The sequence below is a fragment of the Oryctolagus cuniculus genome, chromosome 1, assembly GCF_964237555.1.
Source record: "Oryctolagus cuniculus chromosome 1, mOryCun1.1, whole genome shotgun sequence".
Taxonomy (NCBI): Eukaryota; Metazoa; Chordata; class Mammalia; order Lagomorpha; family Leporidae; genus Oryctolagus; species Oryctolagus cuniculus.
The window spans coordinates 218,557,830-218,585,094 of record NC_091432.1 but is presented as its reverse complement, the minus strand read 5'-3'; the positions used below and the strand labels follow the sequence as shown (position 1 = coordinate 218,585,094).

Here is a 27,265-nt window from a genome sequence, read left to right as displayed (position 1 = left end):
ATTCAAGAGGTTCATTATAAAGATTGCAAAATTTAATGCATGCAAGCTGCTTGAATAGTGTCTTGGTCACAGGAACACTCTGTAAATGTCAGCACGGATACCCTTCATTGTCTACAAAAGAAATGTAAGAGATCTAGGAGAGAAATAAGGAAAAGAGATGAATGACACTTCCTCGCAAGTGTCCAACTCAGCTGTGGAAAATCAAGCATAGAAATTCAGTCTGCACTGATTTCAAAGCCGCGTATTCCCCCTGTGACCTGCAGTAAGTGCAAATGGTCTGACTCATTTGTATTCATTACCACAGCTTGGGCTCCGATCCGCAAGCATGACCAAAACCGCCTTCTCAGCCCTCTGAACGAAGACACAACTTCAGACCTTCCAACTTTGGCCAATGCTGGTTGTAAACTCCCCTCTCTTCAGCCTCCAGCTAAGAAGCAGTCGCAAAGTGCTAGCAAGACAGCACCAGGTGGCTTCTACCCCCCCTCCCTGCTGAACTTGCACAGAGCCCAGAAATGATGTAGACATTCAGACAGAAGCTGGGACTCACTCATGCTTTCACAAAATAGGCACAGACATGCAAAATGCGAGCTTTCCACTGAGACTTCAGCATGTGGGGAGTGGGGGTGGGGGGGTCAAGATAACTCTATCGAGAATATACAGTTTGCCAAGGACTTTCTCATCTGCTGCCTTACTCGGGCTTCATGTGAACTCTGGGAGGTACCCAAGGTGTGGAATTCTATTCTCGTCTCGCAAAAGAGGAACTGAGCTCCAGAGAGGGAGCATGCTTTTTCCCCCAAGGTGACTCACCTTCCAAGTAGCAACATGAATAGAACCCAAGACTACTTTCGCAAACCTTATCCCTTTTCCATCATGCAGCCGATCAGCTGGTCCCTCATTCATGTCCTGGGTTCATTAACAGGCTCAGAGCTTTGGGCACGTGGCAAGGAAAGCACAATGCTTATGCTCAATGAACACTCACAGAGCAGCTGGAGGAACAGATTAGGAAATAACTGATGGCAATGAAGGGCTCTAATAATCTAATTAATAAGTCATTTCAAAAACATTCTATACTGTTTACCTCTAAAATATCTTATGCTCAAACACAATCCTAAAAACTAGATGTATCCATAAATGCTGCTCAAAATAATTAGCAAATATGGTGCGGCATACGTACCAGTTACAAACAGATGCTGGCTATAATAGATACGCTAATAAGCAGGCGAAAAGGCACTGAGCCTACCTTATGGTACCCCTGAGCTAGTGAAGTCAACAGGCAAAGGAAACACAGCGTGCAACAGGCTAAAAATGAAAACCAATCGTGTGGATGAGCATGGAGCACAGGACCTTCTCTCTGGGTGTGAGGATCATGGAAACATTCTGAGAAGAAGCACTAAGAAGTAAGTGTTGAAGAAATAATATTTGCCATATGGATAGGCAGGGCTCATTGTGGAGGATTGAATGTGTAAAGGTTCAGAGGCTTCTAAAGTATTTTTCTGATTTTTTTTACTGAAAGGTTTTGAGTTGTTTAGATCCTTGGGAGTCATCCATTTGGTGCCCATGACACTGAGGGCCAGGAAACAGAAGGTTTTGCCCAAAGTCAAACAGTAAGGTGGTACAGCATCAAAACTCAAGCTTATTCCCCCATCAAATCTCTTTCTTCTCTGCTGTGTTGTCCAGACAATCCACTCAAGTGCTTGATGTTAGAGCTGATTTGTCCTGTTCCATCAGGCAGGGAAGTTCCCATCTGTTTTGCCATTCATTCAATCAAGCCTTAGTTTTTTTGTTGTGTTTGCTATCTAAGAAAAAGTGAGAGGAGATGGAAAAGAAGAGCCCTCAACCAGGATCTGCAGCTAACAAGTGAGGAAGACTTTACGCTAAGCAATACATCTCATTGAATCACTAGCCCCTAGCACTGGAGCAGAGCTCCTTCCTCACTGGGAAGAGATTCCTGGCAATTAGAGTCACATGGAGCATTTGGAGAGGAGTTGGCACACTAGATGAATCCCATGAAGAGGAGAGGGTTGGGAACAGGGAAGGAGTAAATAATTGGAGTGGAAAGCAAGGGATCCTATGGAGAAATGGACTCTCAGCTTCTCCAGATAGGACTAGTCTTGACCAATATTCCATCAGCTGGTGGGTCCCACTGCGGGAGATGTGGGGGACAGGGATATATTGCAGTTAAGCTTTGGGAAATGAGGATGATCTCACCTGAGGCAACCCCAAGGCTCCCTCTGGCCTCCAAACCACAGCTTCCACCAAGAACTCATGAATGAGAAGTGCTAACAAGCAATCACAACATCAGGGCTTGGCAGGGAGCTCTGTGCAGAGGTGTGTTTACAAGCATTCACTTTGCCCTTTCACATGGGAAAAAAAAGTGCTTATAGTACAGAGGAGGATACAACCACGAGAGAGCAGATGCCTAGAGGGGTGACAACTTCTGCCAAACAGGAGGACGAATGGTTATTAATTTCCATAAACACCTCTGCTGTAATGTCTGGTATAGGTTGATTGCTCAACTCTGACCTGGATGGCCCCATCTAGGGACTGTAACCTTACAGGCCCTGGAAATCATTTCTCCTCTCTGTGCAATGACTGTATTGGACACAATAATCCAATCTTCTTCTTAGGTTTTATGGGTGAAAAAGGAAGAAAGTCATAAAACACAACTTGCCAAACATTTATGTGTACCTCCACTATTTCATTCACTCAGCTAACACCTACTGAGCTTCTACAAAGCCAAAGACCCTTGCTAGACACAGAAAAAGTAAGCATGGTCACTAAACAGGAAATCTAGAGTCTTGGAGGAAAATATCTAGATGGGTACATATATAATACCTTGTGGAAGTGATGACTGTCTTAACAGAGTGGCATCCTGGAGGCTTGTCTTGCAAAAGAAATCCATCAAGGGAGCTCCACAGTGCAGACAGATCAGAACTGACTGAGCAGGAGATGCAAGGAGACAGAGGCAAGGATTCTACGAGAAGGGCAGCATGATCCAAGGTGCAGAGAGAGGAGAGTCCATGGCATGTGCAGACTTATTTGCCTGGAGAAGAGGTTGCAAAAGGTTGGCGGGTGGAAAACAAGTCCTTGCCTAGACCCTGCTTGTTCAAACGCCAAGGTGTGGCTCAGGATACCATGCAGTTTTTGGAACAAACTCCCTTTACAAGTAGCCTCTATTTTGGCGAACTCAAGAGGCTTCCATAGCCTTGGCAGCTCATGACAAGAGCCTCGGGTGATCACTGACGTCATAAACAAGAGTGTCAATTGTTAAATCAACAACAGGAGTCACTGTCCACTTACTCCCCATGCAGGATCTCTGTCCTTAATGTGTTGTACTATGTGAACTAATGGCATAACTAGTACTCAAACAGTATTTTATACTTTGTGTTTCTGTGTGGGTGCAAACTGTTGAAATCTTTACTTAGTATATACTAAACTGATCTTCTGTATATATAAATAATTGAAAATTAATATGTGAATGGATGGGTGAGAAGGTGTGAGATGGGATGGTTGCAGTTGGGAGGGAGGTTATGGGGGGAAAAAGCTGCTATAATCCGAAAGTTGTACTTTGGAAATTTATATTTATTAAATAAAAGTTAAAAAAGAAAACAAGTAGTCTCTCCTAAAGATGCACAAAGCTAACCACCCCTCTGTATTATTAGCCAATATTTCTATGATAGTTGTGAACTTAATGCATGATAATAATATGCTGGTGAGCTCCACTAGCCTGTTTCTTTAATGAGGGCCAGCCTGCTCATATATGGTTTTATTTTCCCTGTGATTGGCTAAGCCAATTGTAGTAGACACTAATCAACGGCTGTAGGATATTAACCTTGTGGGGGAGTTTTGGGGAGGAGGGAGAAGGTTTGGATTTGGAATATTTCCAGCAGAAGCCATATTCATCATCCAGCTTTCTAGCATGCTCAATGGTCTTATTTAAACATACATAATTAAAAGCATATATTATTTGGGATATGTAAATACAGTTTCTATGCCATATGACATGCATCATACATTAACATTTTATTCCCTCACCCTGAAGATAAAGTCAGAGGACACAGGAAAACAAAGAGGCCTGGGAGCAGTTGAAAGACACAGCCTCATGCTACTAAAATATGCTTTGGCAAAAGCACTGAATTAAAAACTTCCAAAACAATCAACATTTGATTCAGCCACAATGTTTTAAAAGTTCAAATGAGCTGCTTTATGACATGGCTATTTATGGGCTTTCTCACTGTCTGGGAGGGTTGCATTAACAAAGAATCCTAGAATGCCAGAGCAGACACCATCAAAATGACCTAATTCTATCGTGCTGTTTTCTGGTGGGGAAACTGAGACCACAGCAATAATAACTGTAGGGATGTTATCATTTAGTATTGAAAATCAGTGCATAATTGAAATCTCTTTCATTAGCAGCTAATTGAACATATTAAAGATCTCTCCTAATTTAAGCTCGGCAGAATAAAAATTGGTATTTTCCATATTCATGTATGGCAGTGATTTTTGTACAAATGCTGTAACATTCTAACAGGATGTAAAAGTAACAGGATGTAAAAGCCTTCAAATATCACAATCCTCCTAGATAATTGTATGCAATGGAAACAACTACAGAGCATGAGGTGGAAAGCTGAATGCTCCCCAGTGAAGTCATAGTCAAATTATTTCTCTAAACTTCAGTTTTTGGGGCCGGCGCTGTGGCATAAATGGTAACGCAGCTGCCTGCAGTGCCAGAATCCCATATGGGCACCAGTCTAGTCCCGGCTGCTCCACTTCCAATCCAGCTCTCTGCTATAGCCTGGGAAAGCAGTGGAAAATGGTCCAAGTCCTTGGGCCCCTGCACCCACATGGGAGACCCAGAAGAAGCTCCTGGCTCCTGGCTTTGAAGAGGCACAGCTCTGGCCATTGCCGCCATCTGGGAAGTGACCCAGTGGATGGAAGACCTCTCCCCCTGCCTCTGCCTCTCTGTAACTCTGCCTTTCAAATAAATAAATAAATCTTTAAACCTCAGTTTTAGCATCTGTAAAAGGGGACACTTGCATACTCCATACCTGGTGGTTGCAAAGATACAATGAATCGTGTTCAAGAGTCTCTTGCACGGCACCTAACACAGTCCTGATAAAGGAGGGCTCAGTGGGAGCTTCGGGTGACAAGGTGCTTCCTTTCCCTTTGCCACCACCAACTCCTTTGTGCCACAACCAGCTTAGAAGTCCCTCCATTGTGGGTGTTGCACTCCTTCCCCACTCCCTCTAATGCCCTGTGTTCAATGCATGCTAACCACCAAAGGAACTGAATGCATGACTCAGAGCTGGGAAACAATCCACAGTGGCTGGGAAGCAACGGCTCAGTTTGTGGCTCAAAAATTAAGTTGGTACCTTTTCCTGTAAGGAATCCTGCTGAGAAGTCCGTGCCTAGCACTAGGCTGGAACAATGTCAAGAAGCTGCTCCCCAGTAGGACTCTGGGGTGGGAACAAAGACTCCTCCAGGCAGCTGGGCAAGGCTGGCTCCCACTTGAGACTAGCAGGACTGATCTGGGCACCCCGCGGTTCCCACCTGCTGAGAACTAATCCTGGCCCAGAGAAACCTGAAACGCCCTGGGCTTTTGAAGGGCTTTATCTGCTCTTTCCAGGAACTCTGATGTCTCTGAGGTGCCACAGAGCAGCTGCTGCCCAGAGCCCAGGCGAGCCCAGCGGAGTTTGAAACTTGCCGGGAGTCTCCGAGCCAGGGCTGCTAATCCCGCTCCCTCCGGCTCGCTCCCCGGACTTCTGTTTCACAATTAGAAAACCCCGTTTGGGGAGCACAGCAAAAATCACACATCACTAACAGCTACCCGAAGTCGGGGGCGGGGGAAACTGGAATTCCTCCTTTCGCCATAAATTGTATGCAAATAGGTTCTTTCCCTGGCTGAAAGCCTGGAGGGAGTGTGTCTTTCATGAGCTAACCCTGTTCCGCTGGGAGGGCTGTTCCTTTAATTCACCAACTGAAAAAGTGGGAAAGGATGTCTGGAGGCGAGGCGTCCCATTACGGAGGAAGGAGCCGGCTATATAAGCCAGCCAAAGCTGGCTGCTCTGGCCACAACCTGTCTAGTGCCACACGCCAGCCTCTCCCGGGCAGACACGCGGGCACGCCTCTGGTCGGCACAAAGACAGCGTGACTGGGGGGCCGCTGGGGGACTGCACACGAGGGAACCCTGCCGCTGCTCACAGCCAGGTACTTATTCCTTGGAACTGCGGCATGCCAGGATCTAGGTCTCTCCTACTCCTCCGGAAAGGTAAGTCAGCTTCTCCCTCATCACAGAAGAGGGGAATGGTAGACTGTACTCCAGGCACATTTATGGGTTGTGGGTCTCATTATAAAACCTCTGCTTTATTTTCTCCGCTGCCCAAAGGGGCTATGGGTTGCTAATGATCGTGATACACCTTGACGTTGTCCTGTCCAGTCTTGGATTTTGTCTGTTGGTTTTCACCCAGTGACAAGTCACACCAGAGAGGAACTTTTTGTCAAGTTTTGATCTCTGTCGTTCTGTAGAGCAGAAGTCGGGATTTCTCTAACTCCTTGCCAAGCTGATTCACCTGTGGATATTTTTCTTGGAGGGTCAGGGAAGCAGCGTTTGCTCCTAATGTGCCTTTCTCCGGGGTGCACCAGGGTGCATTAGGTAACGACTGTTAGAAGAGCGTGGGGAAGACAACACATTTTAGATCTAAACAGCTTGCATAGTTTACAAGGAGTTTTGTACCTGTTCTCTGACTCGATGCTCACAGTATCCACCCTGTTCTGGGTCACCAACAGAGATGAGAGTTTGGGACAGGAGAGATGAGGTGACTCCCGGGGCCAGATGCGAAACTCCAGCCTGCCAGCTGAACGGCAGTTCCTAAAGGCAGGGAGCTTCTTGTGGACACCTCCCGATTTCCTGATCCTCCAGCAGGCTACAGACAGACGCAAGTTTGGGGTGCGCTGAGCCAGTGCTACACCTTAATCTCGCCTCCCCCTCCTCACCTCCCACCCCACTCCATATGAGAAGCTTCTTTCCCTTGGTGGATTTTGGAAGGAACACAGGGATTCCTCTCATCAATGGGTGCTGGAAGGGGATTAGGAACTCAAGCCTTAAAGCCAGAGGTAACTGGTATCCCCACCAGCACCGGGAATAGAACCCTGAGAAAAATATGTAAACTGGCTGAGCCTCAGTGTGCACTTCTTTAAAATGGGGACAATTAGTCTGTTGTCATATAAAGAGAAAATTAAGTATAAAGAGGTTGTCAGTGAGTGCTTAATAAGGGGAAGTTTGGATAATCACAGCCATTGCCAAAATCTGCCCTTACTCTGGAAGTTAAAAGAGGCACTTAGCCAATCTTGAATTGCTTCTTGTGCGTTTCTCACTCCCCCAGCCCCCCCCCCCCTTTTATGGCGCCCTGTCAGTGTGGCTCACTAGCCAGGCAACTTGGAGACTTGGCTGCATCTACAAGCAGGAGGTTGTGTTGGCACAGGTTGGGAGGAGAGGTGGCAGCCCGGGCTGCACAGAACTGTTGAGTTTTGAATCCACAGTGCCAGAAGGTTTCGCATTTAGGCACTTGCAGATCCCAGAGCTGCAGGCTATAAGGTGCGGTGCTGGTGCTGCTGAGGGCTCTCAAGAAATGCAGGACTGGAAGAAGAATGAGTGCCTCTTTTTCACGTTTTTCTAATCCCGTTTTCCCTTTTTAGATGACACTTTCCCATATGCCCTTTAGAAATGAAAACTCTCACCCACCCCAGCCAGTTTCCCGGTCTTGTCCTGGGATATGGGAAGCCCCATGCAGGACTAAGGGAAGGCTTCCTCCCCTAAATAAACCAGTGGGAAGTTTTCTGGCATCACGAGCATCTGAGCCATTTGCAGGGGATGTAAGTCGGTGTGCTCCGGTTCTGTGCACTTCAGGAGGTGACCTGAAGGTGTCCGGGGGAAGGAGTGGGTCCAGAATAAGAAAATGCTCTGGTTTGCTCAAACTGTGTGATTGGATAGGATTGAAAAGGAAGTCCTCAGGCTCTGTGGTCATTAAGTATTTTCCCTCTGTACTTGTGTTAAAAACAGCTTCACTACCTCATGTGCCACTAATCCCTCGCCCCCTTCCCAAGAAGGTACTGGATCCACAACCCTTGGCTCTGTAATCCATGTAAAGAGGATGACAATCTGTACCACTCAGGGCTCTTGGGGTGTTTAAATGAGATCTTAAGTGGCACACTTTTGACACTATACTTGGCACACTATAAAGGGTCAATAGAAGAAGGTTTCTCTTAGCTTTTCTGCTGATGAATTTATAAGGATCTGTCCAGGGTTAATGTTCTAAAACAATGATTTTCAAACTTAAGTTTAATAAGGGAAATATTCATACCAATAATGTAATGCAAAATCCTAGTCTATGACAGGTAGAGGTGGGGCTGCTTTTATTAAAATGGAATCAGAGAGTCCAAACCTCACAGTATCATGCTCAGCCTGTGTAATAACACATTGTAGTTACAAACCATGAAGTGAGGTGACATGCACTTCAGCTGCAATTCTGCACTGAGCAAGGTTTTTTTGTTTCTCTTTGTCAGCATCTCTAAAGGGAGTGAGAGCCATTTCCCAAATTCTACAACAGATAAAAATGTTTGTAAGTAGTATAAAACAGCTTAACAGAGCCTGATTGTTCTAAGCCTACTCTGTAATGAGTTGGCCTTCCATGGGCACCCTCTCCCTAAACATCCACAGTGTATCTCTGTGCCTACTGGCAAAGGAGATGGCTTGGAGAGCAGAGAAATGGAGCAAATTCTCCAGAGTCTTCACACCTAGAGTGATGGAGCCAGGTTTCAGACCCAGGTCCCCACGATCATCAACTCAGAGGCACATTCTACTGTGTTCCTTTCAAATGCTTCTGTTTCTTGCACTGCCTGTAGAAGGAAAACAAACTTCCTTTCTGACTAAATATGCCCCTCCAGGCAGACTGTGGCCACCCATAAATACAGCAGTAGCCTGATCATATAACCAGAATGGAATTTGGAAAGGGAATTCAAGCTGACAGAATGAAAAACATATCCCCCTTAATCCTGCCCCTTCTAATACTTACTATTAACTAAGCACACCTCTTCTCTTCTCTCCTTGGATTTCTCTAGACACAAGCCATGCTTTCTTATGGAAAAAAAAACACCCAACTGGCTAAAACACAAGATCCTCCACACTGAAGCCACTTCAATTTGAAAAGCAGAAAGTAGGTTACAAACATTTGGTTGGCACTAAATACAGAATCCCCTTGTGATAAAAACACACACACACAGGAACATAAAATAGTGAAAATTAAAGGCTGACTATGTATGACATACATGATAGAAGGTTTATCTGTGGCTTCTCATACAATTCTCTCTATAAGCCTGGAAGTTATGAATTATTGGCTCTATTTCATGGATAGAGAAATTGAGACCCAAGAAAGTTAACTGACTCACTGAGATCATTCCGTATGTAGGGCAGAGTTGGCTTTGAACCCAAGCTTTCTAACTAAAACCCTCTTGCTCCTTCTCCTATGCCGCACTGCTTCCTGATGTCAGCCTGGGCTGACTGAGTGTAGAACCTCACGTGGATGGCCAGCACAGTGGAGCAGCCCCCCTTGGCACTGGGGTCCACTGGTTTCCAGAATAGCCCTGTGTGTATCATTTTTCATGGTACTCAGAAAAGGTCAACCCACGGTGGTGTCGCTCTCTGCCTGGAAACAGAAAAGTTCAAATTTCAGCCCCGGGAGAGCAAAGAATGAAACCAGAGGTAGCACTTAGGTCATTACTGCTGATTTTCATCCCAGAAAACGAGGCACACACTTCTGCATACTATACGGGTGGGAGATTGGATCGGGAAAGCAGAGCAGTACTTGAATCCTGTCTGAGAGCCATGTGAGCTGAACATCTGGTTTATAAAGGGTTGATTTGGATATAGAGTGAAATCAGTATGCCCCAGCCCCAGCAAAGTGAATCCCAGGACAACTGAGAAAGGGTTATAGGCTTCGAATTCAGACAAAAATATCATAAAGGAAGATTATGATCCAGATACCTCTCACTCTGAGATTTCAGGGAATCCCCTTGAATCCACAAATTCTGGGCCCACTGAACACCTTCAACACGTAGGAAACATTAGATGAAGGCTCCTTTCGAAGTAGGAAAACCCCTTCAAGGTGTGGTGGAACATAAGCTCCTGCAGACTCCAGACAACAGTTCTGTCCAACACAAGAGACAAGCAGTGGCCTGACCTACCACAAGGGACCATGCACATTCTAGGACTTCTCCGCAAAAGAGAAAAGTCTGTATACCTATCTGATTCTAACCCTCAGCTGTGTCCTTAAGCCTAGAAACCCTTTCATGCTTCCTTCCTCCTTGTCTTGCATTTCCAGCCTCTCCTCTTTAGCACCAACCTGGAACTCAACAGTATTATCGCTGTCTATTTCCCTCCATCATCAAATAAAGGCAGAATGCCAACGACGAAAGCAGAGGGTGAATACAAAGTCCCTTCTCTGAGGAACTGGGGGGAAAAAAAGCATTTTATGACAAAATTGTCTCAGAATTTCAAAATTTCCTTAAGCTCACTAATCTTTAATTATGCATCCATGGTAACTCAGATAGCTTTGTTTTATTCTTTAACCCTCTCCAAATATCCTATGGCAAGAACCTGAGACATTTTTACAAGCTCTGAAAGTAAGCAGCTTGGCTTCAGAATGAACAGCTGATCACCTCTTACCCTAATGTAGGTGAGTTGGTTTCTGTTACCTTCTACATAAGCTTTGAACATGTCCAAAATGTTCTTCTAGGTGGGACCTAGAGCCTAATTGTAGTAGCTGATATTTACTGAGGACTGTACGGGCACTATGTCATTTAATTATCACCCATTGGTTCCAGTAAGCATCACTGCCCACCCTCATCCAAATATCAGAAAATCTATGGTAGGAAACACTTAAGCACTTCACCCAACACCACACAGAAGTGATTGCTAGAGCCAGAACTCAAACCCAGCTCCAAGTTCTGAGAAAGTGGGTGTCATAGGGTATAAACATTCATGTTCAGCACTGTTATTCCATTCATCTTCCAACAGAGAGAGGGCATGACATGTCAAAGCTAAGAAAGAGCCAAAAGCTTGTCTTTCAGACCCTGATGTTCTTTGCAATGGGGCAGCCATCTTTCTATCTTCAACTTGCTCTTCCAGGTTCCGCCTCCTGCTGAAAGTGTAGTTAGCAATTCGTGTATGATTCCTAGTGTAATGTTTTCTCCGGGCTGTAAGCTGTATGGACACAAAACTGGATCAACACTGAAGCACAGTCATGTAAGCAAGTACTGTTGGCATGAAGCCCTGCTTGCCCTGCCTTGATTCCCCCTGCCAAGGGGCTCTGTCCTCTTCCTGCTGACCTCTCCATATCATAACTGCCCCATAGTCACCTCCCCTACCCCACGGGACTAGAGGCTATTGAGGTCAAGAACATCAAGGAAGCAGGAACTGTGTCTGCTGGCGTGTGTTGTCCACAAATCCATTCCCCTATGGGCGGGAATCAGGCCTGTGGTAACTTACTGTGAACAAACTCTCTGCTATCCTCCAGGAAATGGAACAATAAGGCAATATTGCTTTGCTGCTGAAAACACTTTTTGCACCTAAGTTTTTGCTCTGATCTATGGCTTATGAAGCATCCTCACATGCAAAATATGTTTTTAACAAAGTAGGATGCTAAGAAATTTCTAAATTTATAAAATAACTTTTCTATGCATCAACCTGAGGTTCTCCCATCAGGTATACATTATTTTACAGATGGTTGTCACTTTCACAAAGTAGCATGGGGTGGCCTGGGGGTTCTCCCTCAGGCCTAATTCCACAAAACTGTGCCCCTCTCATTTCACCACACAGTACTCAGGGATTATTTCCTTTTTCCAGATGGGAAAATATTTGAGTTAGTAGGCTGTTCATGCAGATGTCAGGAACATCCAGCCCACGGGCCACGTAAGGCCAAGAAAATCATCTGGCCTAGCCCTACCAAGGCTACCACAGGTGGGACTCAAAATTCAATACATCTAAAGCAGGCTGATTGTTAAGTTGATAATTTTGTATGACCTGCCAATGATGTTATAAATTTCTCAGTGGCATTTGGCAGAAGAAAGGTTCCTCACCCCTGTGAGGAACACATATTATAGTTAAGTAGAAGCAATGCTCAATGAATGAATAACCATTGGTAGAAAGGAGGCAAAGGGATGCTTTGCAAGAAAGTTCAACGTTCATCACCCAGTGGAGGGGACCAAGGTAAAACCAAATCTGATAGGTTAAAAAAAATAATAAAGACTAGGGCCGGTGCTGTGGCGCAGCGGGTTAACACCCTGGGCTGAAGTGCCGGCATCCAATACAGGCACCGGTTCAAGTCCCGGCTGCTCCACTTCCCATCCAGCTCTTTGCTATGGCCTGGGATAGCAGTAAAAGATTGCTCAATTCCTTAGGCCCCTGCACCCGCACAGGACACCCGGAGGAAGCTCCTGGCTCCTGGCTTCAGATCGGCGCAGTTCTGGCCGTTGGGGCCAACTGGGGAGTGATCCATCAGATGGAAGACCTCTCTCTCTCTCTCTCTCTCTCTGCCTCTCTTCTCTGTGTAACTTTGACTTTCAAGTAAAATAAATAAATCTTTAAAAAAAGACCAAATATCTGAATGTTTGAGTGAAAAAATATTAAATAATTTTGTTCAAAACTCTAAAAACACAGACATAGAATAGGGAATATCTGAATATCTGACATTGGCATAGTCAGTGTGCCAACTGGGGAATTCTGGTAGGCATGCAGCGAAATGTGAATGGATATACCCTCACCTGCAGAAATAATACCACAGTCACAATGAAAGAGCCCAGGGCTCCCCTGAACTCCAGACGGCCAGGGACCCTTAGGAGCATGGCATCCATTATATAGGTACTTGTCTTGAAAAGACAAGAATGTATGCAGAGAAGAAAGCTATGGCTTTTCACCCACCTAGGGAGGTAAGGTAGTCTGGTGGTAGCAAATACCTACAGTACTTTGCTATTACAGAGAGGGTCTGTCTGCTAGGAAGCTCAGGAAGCCAAAACTGGACCAGCACGGGCAGATGTACTGTTAACACAGCCCCCAAAGGGAGCAGGCTGATATCCGAGACGCCCTGGGGCATGGGATTGTCATGCAGGGGTCCACACAGAGATGGTACAGAAAAGGGACTCCAACTTACTAGTAGTTTGGTTTAAAAAAAAAAAAAAAAAAAACTCCCTGGAGCCCATAGAATGTTGAAACTGGCAGCCTCTAACCCACAGCTGACAGACTGGGTTTGAAAAAGCTCCTCAGAGGTAGATTGAAGGCTGCCGTGGGGAGCTGGGGAAGCTAAACAGGGGGCTCCACTCAAAATTATTTCAACAAAAGCCCCTTCACTTCTATCTGTTTTGTACACTGGGCATCCTCATGAAATTTCATTAAATGAAAGAGATCTGTGACAAAAAAAAATGTTTTCATAAATTGCTGGCCTAGCTTATTATCCCTCATTTTTCAAGATGGTGAAACTGAGACATGGAGAAGGGAAAGATCTTCCTAAGATCTCATGCCAGTTGGCAACAACACCAGGACTGATGCCTAGGTCTTCTGACTCTCGCTCTTGGAAGCTAGGGACAATATAAAAAGTAGCAGAATTAATACATTCTTTTAGAAAAGAAAAATGAACAGTCATATTCTCTGAACAGCCTTAGCTCCCAGGGACTGAGACATGGATAACAAATAATTCTGTGGTTGTTAATTATAGTTGCACAGCCAATTACCATAAAACTTAGTGGCTTAAAATAATGCATTTATTATCTCACAGCTTCTATAGGTCAAGAATAATTCAACTGGATTTTCTGCTTCATGGAATCTCAACAGGCTACCATCTCAGTGCTAGCCAGGGTTGGGGTCTCATTTGAAGTTTCAGTTGGGGAATGATTATCTTCCAGAATCACTAATAGGGCTATTGGTTGGACTCAGTTCCTCAAAGGTTGTTGGCCTGAATGCATCCGTTCCTTCCTGGCTGTTGGTCTTCCACTACTCTCAAAGTCTTGCCCCATGGGCATCTCCAACAATGTCATTTATTTTATCAAAACCAATAAGAGAAGCAGAGAGTCTTCAAGTAAGAAGGATGTTATGTTTATATAACCTAATCATGGAGGTGACACTCAACACCTTTGTTATATGTTGTTGATTAGAAACAAAGTATTAGGCCATCTCACACTCAAGTGGAGGTGATTACACAAGAGAATACCAGGAGGTAGTATTAATAGGGGCCACTTTTGAGTCTGCTTTGCATCTCCCACATTTTCTGGCAACCCCTTATCAATAGCAAATTTGCTTAACCCAGCTGTACATCTATTGATGAGCAACCAGTAATTATAGCAGTTCTAAGGTAGTTTCTATATTATTTAAATTTTTGACCATTTATAAGAAATATCAAAGAGTCCTGCATTTAATGTCATAGTTCAGTGAATTTCCATGATTGTCTTAAAAATCATCCAGGGTAAGGTTTTCCAAAGCAATGATTCCAGATGTGTTTTATTTAAGAGCAAGATATTCAAGGTGTTGGAAACTCATTTGTTGTGGTGCCCTGAAAACTATTTCTCTCACAGATATAATGAAGACTAAAATATGGGATCAATTCTATTTCTCTTACCACTCCCCATTTCACAGCATTTTACAGACTCAACATGTGCCTTGAAAGTAAATCAGTTTACCGCTTCCTCACCCTCCATCATCACCTACATCCTTCATCATCACCCTCCCCCTCTATCATCACCCCGCATGTTCAACCCCTGACATCTCACAGATGAGCCACTACAATAGCTTCCACATCGGTCTCCTCTGCAGCAGTCTTCTCTTTTCAATCCTCCCTCAACTTTGGGTTGCAGAGGTCAACATTCCTAGGCCTAAAGATTTCCAAATGTTTCTCTTCTACTCACAGGAAAAATTCAGCCTCCCAGCCTAACACTCAAAGTTTACCATGATCAGGCTCCTGTTCTTCAAACAGACCCTGTACTTCAACTGTAATCCATGCTCTCCACATCAACTGTTTTATTCTTTTTATGCCCTTGCAAATGCCATTTCTTCTTACCTACAATTCCCTTCCTATGCATTTCACTACTTCTAGTCTTTCAAAACTTAGGCCAGGAACCAACTCCTCCAGGCAGATGTCTTTTCACTATCATACTATTCCACCATATTTTTCTCTATCTTCTCCCTCATTATTCTGGAATTTCCTGTCTGCTCATAGGTAAACTCCTGAAAATAAAGTTCTTTTTAAAAGTTTTAAAATAATTTACTTAAAATACAAATAGACAAACAGAGTTTCCATCCACTGGACTAGGGTCAAAACTGGACGCCAGGAATACAGTCCAGTTCTCCTATGTAAGTGGCAGAACCTCCACTATGTGAACCATCACTACTGCCTTCCAGGGTCTTCATTGGCAGGAATCTAAAATCAGGAGCTGTATCTGGAAGTTGAACACAGGCACTCTGATGTAGGAGGTGAGCATCTTAACCACTAGGCTAACTGCTTGCTTCAACAATGCCATTCTTTTTAAAATTAATTAATTTACTTAGTTTTTAAGGTGAACAAATGTCATGTATGTCATATATACAGGCTTAGGAATATAGCAATGCTTCCCACTCTACCCTTGCTCCTCTTTCCTTTCTTATTCTTTCTTTTATTTTTACAATAATCTACTTTCAATTTATTTTATATTCATATGATTAACTCTACACTAAGTAAAGCATTCAACAAAGAGTAAGCAGAAAATAATACCGTTCCTCAACAGTAGAGACAAGGGCTGTAAACAATCAGTGGATCCCAAAATTTCAAAATGTTCATACACATTACATTTTTATACTCTATTAGTTACCACAGATCAGGAAAAAATACGGTATTTATCTTTGGGGGACTGCATTATTTCACTAAGCATAATAGTTTCCAGTGACATACATGTTGTTGCTAAAGACAAAATTTCATTGTTTTTTTATAGCTGAGTAGTATTCCATACTATATATCTATACACACACACACACACGTATATACATGTACATAACAATATTTATTATCCACTAATCAGTTGGTAGACAGCTGAATTGATTCCATATCTTGCTATTGTGAATTGAGCTGCAATAAACATGGGGGTACAGAAAACTCTTTCATATGTTGATTTCATTTCATATGTTGATTTCTTTTTGTTTGGGTAAATTCCCAGAAATGGGACTGCTGAGTCATATGGCAGATCTATTTTCAGATTTCTGAGGAATCTCCATACTTCCACATATGCTGTACTAGCTTACATTCCCATAAACAGTGGATTACTGTACCTTTTCTCCTACATCCTTGTAATTTTTTTTGACTGCTCTATGAGGTCTAAATGGGGTGAGGTGAAAACCTCATTGTGGTTTTGATTTGCAAATCCCTGATGGCTACTGATTCTGAGCACTTCTTCATGTATCTGTTGACCATTTGAATTTCCTCTTTTGAAAAGTGCCTGTTCTAGTTCTTTGCCCTTTTCTTAACTGGATTGTTGTTTTTATTGTTGTTGAGTTTCTTGAGCTCTTTATAGATTCTGGTTATTAATCCTTTATCAGTTTCATAGTTTGCAAATATTTTCTCCCATTCTGTTGGTTGACTATGAACTCTGTTGAATGTTTCCTTTGCAGTGCAGAAGCGTCTTAACTTGATGTAATCCCATAACAATGCCATTCTTAAAGGGAGAATTTGCATCTGGTTTATTTTAAACTGAGCACACTGGCATAAAATTATTCCTCAACAATTAACAAGATCTTTACTCAGTACAGACTTAATCTTATGTGTATAAAGTTAATTGAAAATAGATCGTAGTAAAAAATGAGAATGGGAATAGGAGAGGGAAGAGGAAGAAGGGTGGGAGGGTGGGTGCAGTGGGGAGAATCACTATGTTCCTGAAGTTGTATTTAAGAAATGTATGAAGTTTGTATATCTTCAATAAAAGGTTTCTGGGGAAAATTTTTTAAATAGAATCCTTGTTTTGTCCCAGACTTGGACATTCCCTTCTTTCCTCCCCAGAGTCTGTTTATAAAGTTGAGAGCTTGGGGTTGTTTTCATACTTCACTATCTAGGCTTGCAACAGTGAAGAGTGATGTCATAGCATGTGTCAAGAGGAATCCAGCCCAGTCCTGGGACAGAAAACCATCTCAGAATGTAGATTTCAAGGAATTCCCTTGCTTTCAGAGGTGCCCCCACCCCAGATAAAAGCAGGCATTGCTTGAGATGTGGAAAATCTAGTACCAAGGACAGAGAAGGCCTGTCTGGGGATCTGAGACTGAGTCACAAGAGATAACTGAAAATCTGGAGGTTTTAACAAAGATAAGTTAAGGAACTACTGGGAAAATGAATGAGTTAAATGAAGGAATGGAGACAAAGAGCTCTCTATCTCAGGACATAGTAAATTCATAGCTTAGGGGAAGGAATGCATAATGGTTATAGATATGGCTTTGCATCAGAAATCTGTGGGTTCAAGAAGTATGTGTTGGCTAAGTGATCTTGCCCCAATTAATTCACTTTCTCCAAGCTTTGTTTTCCTCATCCATACTACAGGCAACATAATAGTACCTGTGTTAGGAGGTTAGTGTGATGACTATATGTCATAGTGAACTTGGACTGCTTAGCACATACACTGGCACTCAATACAAATGTTTTATTGTCACCATTGCCATTATTGTTTCCTGCCATTGAAATGGTTCTTGATGATAAGACTGTACTAGAGAAGCAGCTTTCAGAGTGTGTCCTGCTGGAAAGAATTCTCATGAAATGTGCCTGAAATTTTTCTATGGTCAAATGAGTTTGGGGAACATTTGACACTGTGTCCCATTCTTGGAAATTCAGTTCGAATGTCCATTCAATGCATAGTTATAAAAGCTGGGGTGATACAATAAATAATAGAGGACAGATACTTTTCATGGACTTTATATTACAGTGAAGTTCCTTAGTCCATACAGGCAGCTATAACAAAATACCATAGACTGAGTGGCTTCTAAACAACAGAAATAAGTTTCTCCCAGTTTGGGAAGCTGATAAGACTAGTGTCAGGATGGCAGCAGATTTGTTGTCTGGGGACAACAAAGTCCACATCCTTGTCACAGATGGTTTCTTCCAGCTGTGTCTTCACAGGCAGCTTTCTATGGTCTTTTTTAAGATTTATTTATTTATTTGAAAGGCAGAGTTAGCGACAGAGGTAGACATACATAGACACACACAAATAGAGAGAGGGAGGGAGGGAGAGAGGGAGGGAAAGAGAGATAGAGAGGGGGAGAAAGAAAAGGAGAGAGGGAGGGAAAGAGAAAGATCCTACATCCACTATTTCACTTCCCAAATGGCTGCAACATCTTGAGCCAGACTGAAGCCAGGGGCCAGGAGCTTCTTCCAATTCTCCCATGTGGCTGGCAGGGGCCCAAACACTTGGGCCATTCTCCATTTCTCTCCCAGGCACAATAGTAGGGAGCTGGATCAGAAGTGGAATGACCGGACACAAACCGGTGCCCATAGGCGATGCCAGCATTGCAGGCAGTGGCTTTGCCCACTACATGACAGTGCTGGCCCCAAGGGTCTCCTTCTTTTAGAAACTTACTCCATTCATGAGGGCTCTGTCTTTATGACCTGCTTTCTTCCCAAAGGTATCACCAGCCAATATTACCACATTGGTATTTTATTTTCAACATGGCAATTTTGGAGGGTTTACATTCACACCATAGCATGGGGGGAATTAGAAAATAAAAAAGAATCAAATAAGCATATAGCACAATTTCACATGGTGATCTTTGCTAAGAAGAAATAGAATGCAAGGAAACAGATAATACCCACCGATTAAAGGTTCAAGTAGACATCTGAATGCAATAGAGGGACAAGCTTGGCTCTCAATTGTGTTTTATGTTGAATGTGATTAGAAGCCAACAGATAGTTTGGGGCAGCTGAGTGTGTGATCTGAGAAATTCTGCAGGAATTAATCTGTTCAATCTGGTCAACCCAGGATCTCCAAACTCATTTGACCACAGATACCCTTTTCCACAGCACAGCTCCCTAAAAACATTTTGGAACAGTCTGGGATATTCTGTACTGAAGCACAAGGCTTTGAAGATTTTAAAGGGATTGTAAATTTTCTCTCACTCATCTAAATGTATAGTAAAATGCCAGGAAAACCACTTGGGCCAAAACAGGCATGCCCAGGGCAGGAAAGCCTAGCTCTGGAGGTAGAGACATGCAGGGTATCACCCTAATTAGAAGCCTTTTTGGCTCAGATAATCAATGAACACAGCCAGATCTCAGCAGACTCTCGAACTACATCTCAGGCCAAAGGAAATTTGCCAACATTTGCCCAGAAGCTAATAGGAATTTGCAAACAGTACACCTTGCCTTAAGTGTTCTCCAAAGAGGAAGTGTATACACCTTGGGCTCCAGCCAGAGGCTTTGGGAGAAAGACAAAGGCCAAATATTTTAGTGCTTACATGTGGCCAGCCACTGGAGAGCTGCTGGAAGTCCAGGAAATAGAAAGTGTAGACATGGGGTGGACTCTCTCAATGGGGAAGTTCGAATTTTAAGTTTCTACCTGATGTGAACTGAAGGAAGTTGATTGAGGAATCAACCCAGTGTACCTCAACATAGTTGAAAGTGAACTTATGAGAGCCATAGATCAGGGTCCAGAAGCTGGCTCTGCCTCTTAAACTAGTTACTGCACTTCCCTGAGTTTTTCCAAGTCAACCTAATGATATCCATCTCATGACAAACTATCTCATGACAAACTCTGGCTTAAAACAAGTACATAGGGGGCACTACACAAAATGTTGGTTTCCTTCCTGTCCAGTTCAATTTGTATTTGGTTTTATAATAAAAGCTGCCATTTATGGAGTAACTACTATAGTCTAGCAAGAGGCAGAAATCTATTTTTGTAAATACAAATTTACTGGAAAATAGCCACAGTTATGTAGTCTCTGAAACTACTTTCTCTACAATCCTAGAATTGAGTAGCTGTGCTAGATCATCTGACTGCAAAGCTTCACACTCTTACTGTCCTGTCATTTATGAAAATGTGTACCGGGATGTTTGGCTCAGTGCTCAAGATACCCATTCATGTCCCATACCAGAGTGCCTGGCTTTGAGTCTCTACTCTACTTCCAATTTGGCTTACTGTTTATGTACATAGCGGGGAGCAGCAGGTGATGACTAAGGTGCTTGGGTCTCTCCACCCAGCTGGGAGATGTAGATGGGGTTCTGGCCTCCTAGTTTCTGCCTGACCTAGTCCAAGCTGTTGGGGTATTTGGGTAGTGAACCAGCAGATGAAAGATTTCTCTCCCTTTCTCATCCTCTCTCTCCCTTTAAAATAAGAATAAATAAAGAATAAATAGAAAAAGAAAAGATAGTTGACTCCTGCCAGTTAGCATGCTAAATGTTTATGCATGATTTCCAATCACCATAACCTAGCAAGGTAGATATTATTAAACTTACACATATGGGAGTTATAAGTCATAAATTAAGATTCATCTAGTAACTTCCCTTCTAAAACAAGGAGGAAGCTTAGAAAATGATAAAAGAGTTACTCATTTGTATGATTCATCCTAAATTTCTTGACTTTCCTGCCATTGCTGAATTAAGTGATCCTGTCTAGAAGGGATTTTCCCCTTTTCCTGATTTTGTTATTTGCTTGTTCATACAAGTCCATGCTTTCAGAAATGAAAGTTGTAGTCTCCAGACCTTTGAAATGCTCTGGTGCTTTGACTGATTTCTTGGAAGCCATACTGTTTTTAGATAGTACAGAGTGTAAGGCCAAATTTCCAGAACTGATAGATTTTTTTTAATCTCCCCTGTCTGCTACTTCTCACTTTGTCTTCCTCTCACTGATTAACCTTCTTCCCGGGCCAGCTGAAGGAGAGCAGATTGTTCCCTGAGGACTTTACAAGTTTGCCAGACACAAAAAGACAAATATTGCCTGCTCTCAGACACGTGTGGAATCTAAAATGTTGATCTCATAGAAGTTGAGAGTAGAACTGCGGAGACTAGAGGTTGGGGACAGGAGAGAGCAAATGGGATGAGGAAAAGTTGGTAAAGGGCTATGAAGGTACTGTTAGATAGAAGTCCTGATTATTGCACAGTAGCATGACTACAGATAATGATAAAGTACTGAACGTTTATTTAATAAGGACCAGATGAAAAGATATGGAATGCTTTCACTATAAAGAAATAATCAATATTTGAGAAGACAGAATATACTGATCTTGATTTGAATATTGCATAGTATATGTATATATTGAAAAATCACATGGTACATGGTACCCCAAATATATGTCAAAAATGATAATAAAAATATTTGCCTAGGGGCCAGTGCCATGGCTCACTTGGTTAATCCTTTGCCTGTAGCGCAGGCATCCCATATGGACACCGGTTCTAGCCCCGGCTGCTCCTTTTCCAGTACAGCTCTCTGCTGTGGCCCAGGGGAAGCAGTGGAAGATGGCCCAGGTGCTTGGGCCCCTACCCCGCATGGGAGACCAGGAGGAGGCTCTTGGTTCCTGGCTTCGGATTGGTGCAGTTCTGGCCATTGCAGCCACTTGGGGAGTGAACCAATGGAGGGAAGACCTTTCTCTCTGTCTGTCTATCTGTCTCTCTCTCTCTCTCTCTCACTGTCTGTAACTCTACCTGTCAAATAAATAAAAAAAAAAAATTTGCCTGAGACCAAGATGTTATAGTTCAGTTGGCTTTGTGCCCTTCCCTCAAGTTCAAAGCTGTAATTAATCATGTATACATCAATTCCCCAATATCACACTCAAACATCCCATTTTAGGAATCTAACAATTCTCTTTCCATTAATGATAATGGGTTTCACTCTGATATTTATGACATAATTACTAATGCTTTCAATTGGACAACAAATTTGCTGCAAAGAACAACTCAATATAGCAAAAACAAAAAAAGAGTATATATAGTTTGGAGTTGTAAAACTGGGTTCTTAATTCTGATTCAGATACTTATGGAAAAGGCAACTTACCCATCTCAAGCCACTTGTTTTCTTGCCAATAAAAGACAAACAATGTTCTTTAACTCATAAGGTTGGCATCAGGATTAAACAGCACAGGATAAGTGTTAGTTTCTCCCCTCACTCACACCAGGTCGTCCATCCTGGAGCTTCACACACATCACAGCCCCATCACAGAGTCATAAGAAAACTAGAGTGCAACGGGCCTCAGATTTGCACTGCACCAGCATTTTTCCCTTTGTGTGCCATCAAATCCCGGGACATACTTCAAACACAAAATAATCAAGTAAGCGTGGGAAACACTCTATAAACTGTCCCATTCTTAGAGATTTCCAATAAACATGAACACATAAAAGACCCTGGAAAGTCCTGAAGTAAAGACTTAAAATAACATTTGGTCTACAATAGCATTCTCCAAACATGTGTAATTAGGAAATATTTTCCCTGCATCAAGACCTATGAGTAGGATGTAGATTATACTTCAGAAAGTTTCACTTAAAATCACACAGCCAAATTCAACCCAAGTCAAGGGGAAGAGATATCTCTCTCTTTCAGGCTCTTGTACAGCTTCTCTTTGTCTATTAATCATAAAGACCCTTCATCAGCAATGATGAAAAGTTATCCTGGACCCTGACCACTGGTTCCTTTTGAAGTTAGCCTTTTTAACTTAGTCACGTAAACCACCCTTAGATATCATTAAACCGCAGCAGTAATGCCAAAGGCTGAGAATGGAGTTTCTGACCAGTGAGTCAGTCCAGCTACATGAAACTCCTGCTTACCCTTTTAAGAGGCTGACCTTGAATTATGCGAGCCTCCCTTTTCTTATCTGTAAACTGAGGAAGATAAAGGTAATTACTTCAGAGGTCTTAGAGAGGACTCAGTGATATAATTCCCATAAAACACACAGAGCAGTGCCTGCCTGACACAAATGTATTCAATCAACAGTGGTTGTTTTTAAATGGTCCCATTTTGGGGAAAGGGAAAGTAGACAAAGTATGATTTCCTTGCCTGGCCTCACACAAATTAGTTCCTGAAATACTTTTAGTTTTGCCTAACGGTTCAGTTTCCTACTTCTAATCTTAGAGACATGTTTTTATTTAAGGAGTCATCTTCTATCAGAAGATATCAAACTTAATTGAACTTGATTTATGTAGATTTTTGTATTGTCACTGGCTCCACTTGGCTCCCTCTGATGCAAAACTCAGTAAAGTCAAGCAGAATTCTGTTACTTTGAATATTAGCACATTGGATTGGAAAAGATTTACAAACCTGCCTAGTCCTGCAAATCCATCTCAACATCTTTTCCCCCTGAATCCAAACATGGCCACAGAATCTTTCTCAAAGCAATTCCAGAAAACCATATCAAAATATTGAAGTTGACACCTAATTGTCATTGCAAAACAATTCAGCCTCTTAACAAGTACTTAAACTACTTCTGCAATTTTGCTCTTTTTAAGTTATTTATTTATTTATTTATTTGAGGAACAGAATGAGAGGTAGACAGAGACACAAAGAGAAATATTCCCATTAGCTTAGTCACTCCCACAAATATCTGCAATGGCCAGAGCTGGATCAGGCCCAAGTCAGTGAGCCTAGAACAAATCCAGGCCTCCCTCGTGAGTGGCAGGAGCATAACCACTTGAGCCATCACCACCACTGCATAGGATCTGCATTAGCAGGAAGCTAGAGTTTGGAGCTGGAGACAGAACCCAAGCCCTCCATTGTGGGCCATGGACATCTTAACAGGTGTCTTAACCACTAGAGTAAACATTTGCCTCTGTTCTCTTTTTTAAACGTGTTGATTCCATTTCACTTACTGATAAGGTGAAAAAAATAAGGAAAAAGGAAGAGATACTAACATTCGGGTAGAATTTATTATTATGCCTAGCATTTACAGCCCTATTATCCCACTGACTGTCTCCATTAACTTTGAATAGATTCCCATCTTACAGCTGAGTAAGTCTCAGTTCAGAAAATTATAGGACTTTGGCCCTGGCTCCCCAGTCGGTAAGTTCATTATATCTCAGGTCTTCTGCCTCTAAAGGTTACACTCTTCTCTCTCCCATAGTAATGACTTCTTATGAATTTTCAAAGCCTTTCCAGACTTAATCTTTGAAATTGAGTGGCTGTTAATAGTTTCACGAAGGCCACTATGTCATAGAGTCCTTTTCAGAAATTCTGTTATTTACGATTGAGGTGTGAGTCAGTCAGTAGTTTGGCCTTCCTTGAAAATATCTTTATTAACCTTAACTCAAGAACTCAAAACTTTCCAACATTTGTGAAAGAGTCAATCATATTTCTTAAAATTCTGGATGAAGGCTGAAACAGAAGAGGTCATTTTTCTATTAGAAATGAATTTAAATCTATTTTTGAAATAATTTTCCAGAATTTTATAGGAATCTATATTGCTGTTACCTCGTCAGACCCACTTTTTATTTTCTGTTGAATCCAGAAATAGAAAAGAGAAAGCAGTATTCTGCAGAAGTTTTACTTCAAAAATTAAAACCAGACCATATCAGGTCAGTTTGTGGTCTGAATGTATCAATGGATCTAGTCATATTTCATCGAAGCTTCTCTTAGGTATACTAAACCACAAATGTGAAGCTCATTATTGTGTCTGCTAAGAAATATTTTATGGATTAAGATTTGTGGATTTAATTTGGTTGGTAATGAAACTTCTGTTCAAGGGGTGGGAGAAAGGAGGTAGCAATGAAGTACCACGAAGGCTTAAGCCAAATAGCTAAAGAAAGAAACATAGTATTCAGGAGGTTTGTACTTACCATTGGCCATTTGACCTGGATCTAAAGTGAAATGAAAATTGCCAATGAAATGAAAACAGAAAAATTGCCAAATTAGCCCTGAGACACAGATCACTAGAACCAAAGGGACCCTAGAGCTTGAGGCCACATACAATTTTTTGTTTTGCAAGAAAACTTCAAGACTGAAGAGTGAATGAGACTTGCCCAAGGTCACACAATGAGCAGTTGGCCAGAACGCTTCCTCCGACTCCTCCATCTATTGTACTTTCTGCTAGAGGGCCTCAAATCTCCAGGAACTTAAAATAATGAAAAACCAAAATTCTAAAGGTGGGAAGTGACCTGAATTTAACAAATAATCAATACCACAAGAAAATTAGAAAGATTGCTGACTAATAAGCCAGGATGCTTCCTTCATATCAAAACAAGGGTTTCACAGTGTGCCTGTCCAACTCCTGCTAGTAGCAATTTCCTTCGTAGTAGAGAAAGCTTGTCTTACAGTAAACGGCACTGTGCTTTCCAGAGCCGTATGGTATTGACTAGAATCTCGTGGCAAGGAGAGAAGTCTGTTAGCATAATGTGTGATGCGTAATCAGTAACCACTGAAGACCTGAATGAATAAAAATGAATTGCAGAATCGAGAATATGATGAATTCCTTGGTACATTTTGCCTTATAAGAGATCACAGCAGGGCTAATTAAATTAGAGTCATCAAGAAAATAAGATCATTTTGTTCATTCATTAATTCCACAAATGTAAGAGTCTTTTATGTGTAAGTTCAAAGTCATAAGTATATTCAGCTTTATTGTATTCAAATTATGCAACTATACTATGCATTTACTATCTACTACACACACAGTGTTAGGGATTCAGGAAGGAATGTCTCAGATACATGAGGGGACTACAAAAATTTACTGAAAAATTAATGAAAAAATTCATTTTCTTTTCATTGCATTTTAATGAAACTCTTGAAATCCACTCATAGTTCCCATCTTCAGAGCTTACAGAATGCATACTAACTGTATCCCAGCTAGTTGCTTATGGTATAACATAATTACATGGTAGAGTTAGATAATTCCTTAAGAAAAAGGATTTATAACAAAGTCACCCCAATTCTTCCTTTTAATGATATTTGATGGGAATAATATCAAATACTCAGACTATTCACTAGAGGAGAAGCTCAGTAGCTGAAGTCACCTGAATAACAACACTTCCAAAGACAGATGTTTTTTAGCTGCATCTTGAAGGACAGATAGATTTGTTCTCTCGATTAGCAACAGGGTTTTCTAGAAGCCTCCAACACATCTGGAACCCTCCTCAGTGATAACTGAGACATGACAGTATCTTAGAGGTCTTTCTGCTTTGCTTCTTCTCTACAACAGCAGCAGGATGTCTGGCATTCTTTGGGTCTAATTCCAAAAGATTGATGGTCTTCAACTTTGAGCCAAGTGTTTGGAAGAGAGATGGACAAAGCGTGGAAAGTTGAAAAACAACTCCTGTCCTTGACCCTTCAGCACAAATGTCTGTGTAAAGTGGCGGTTCAGAGTACTGATTTTTCTACTCAGATGGGCTTGAGTTCAAATCCAGACTCCGCAACTTAATCTCTATTTGAATCTCATCTAATTTTGTAAGAAATCAAAACTGGAGTTTTAAAAATGATTTTCATAGGCTTTGGAAAAATAATAAATGATAATTAATATTTTGTTACTTTTATTCTGTTGTTACTAGCAACCTATCCCTGATCTTCCCAGCTCAGCATGTGGGGCCCCACAAGTGTGTGGATATTGATTAGCAGCAGAACTATGTGTGTGAATGACAGATTTGCTACCCCTTTACTCAGTGACCTTCTACAGTTGCATCTAAGCCCTGCTCAAGCATGACTTTGAGTCTATAATCTGGTGTCTGTGTCGATGGAAAGAGCTGAGAAGGTGGGCCAAATGTTTCCCATTAGGAGCACAGTCCTGAAAGACTAAACCACAAGCAATGTGTTCTGGAGAAATCCCTGGCTCGACAGCATGGACAACCATTCCAGTAGCAGCACTGTGTCTGAGAAACTTTGGCCAGGGAGTTGGCCTCCCAGAAAAGAGCCCCACCCTGGCTCATTCACTTGCTTTTTCTGCTACTGAGTTTGAGTAGAAAAGCTAGGAAGAAAACTAAGGCTATAGACACAACTTATCCACTCTCTGAAGGATTACAGGGTTGATTGACAAACTGAAACACCAAGAATCACACACTTCCATGGAAAAAGTAACAACAGGCATGAGGGGACTTCCCAAAATTCTTTAATGAATCTCTCATCCTTCAGACATGAGCCTTCTGCCTTCTCTCCATTGAAAAGTCATGAGTAATTATACACACCAGTTTCTAAGGACTCTCTGCTTGCAAGTGTTAGCTACTGTGTGTCTTGCATATCTGCTTTAACCTCAGTTTTTTTTAAGGTTTATTTTATTTATATGAAAGGCAGGGTTATAAAGAGAGGGAGAGAAACAGAG

The 27,265-nt window shown here is 42.2% G+C and overlaps 1 protein-coding gene and 1 long non-coding RNA gene across 14 annotated transcripts in view; one reads left to right on the top strand and one right to left on the bottom strand.

Moving 5' to 3' along the window:
• The window catches only part of LOC127493243 (uncharacterized), a 129,141-nt gene that overhangs the window by 42,283 nt on the left and 59,593 nt on the right, over positions 1-27,265 (bottom strand). The gene's annotated exons all lie outside the window — the stretch shown is intronic.
• TNC (tenascin C) overlaps positions 5,154-27,265 on the top strand; it is a 95,402-nt gene continuing 73,290 nt past the window's right edge. For 8 of the 13 annotated variants that reach the window (XM_017350093.3, XM_017350092.3, XM_017350091.3 and 5 more), the window contains exon 1: positions 5,154-6,268. The gene's annotated coding sequence lies outside the window, so the exon portion shown is untranslated. Of the gene's footprint in view, positions 6,269-10,653; positions 10,731-27,265 lie in introns of those variants that run through there. The other 5 variants (XM_070056005.1, XM_070055946.1, XM_051855756.2 and 2 more) reach the window with 4 other exon arrangements.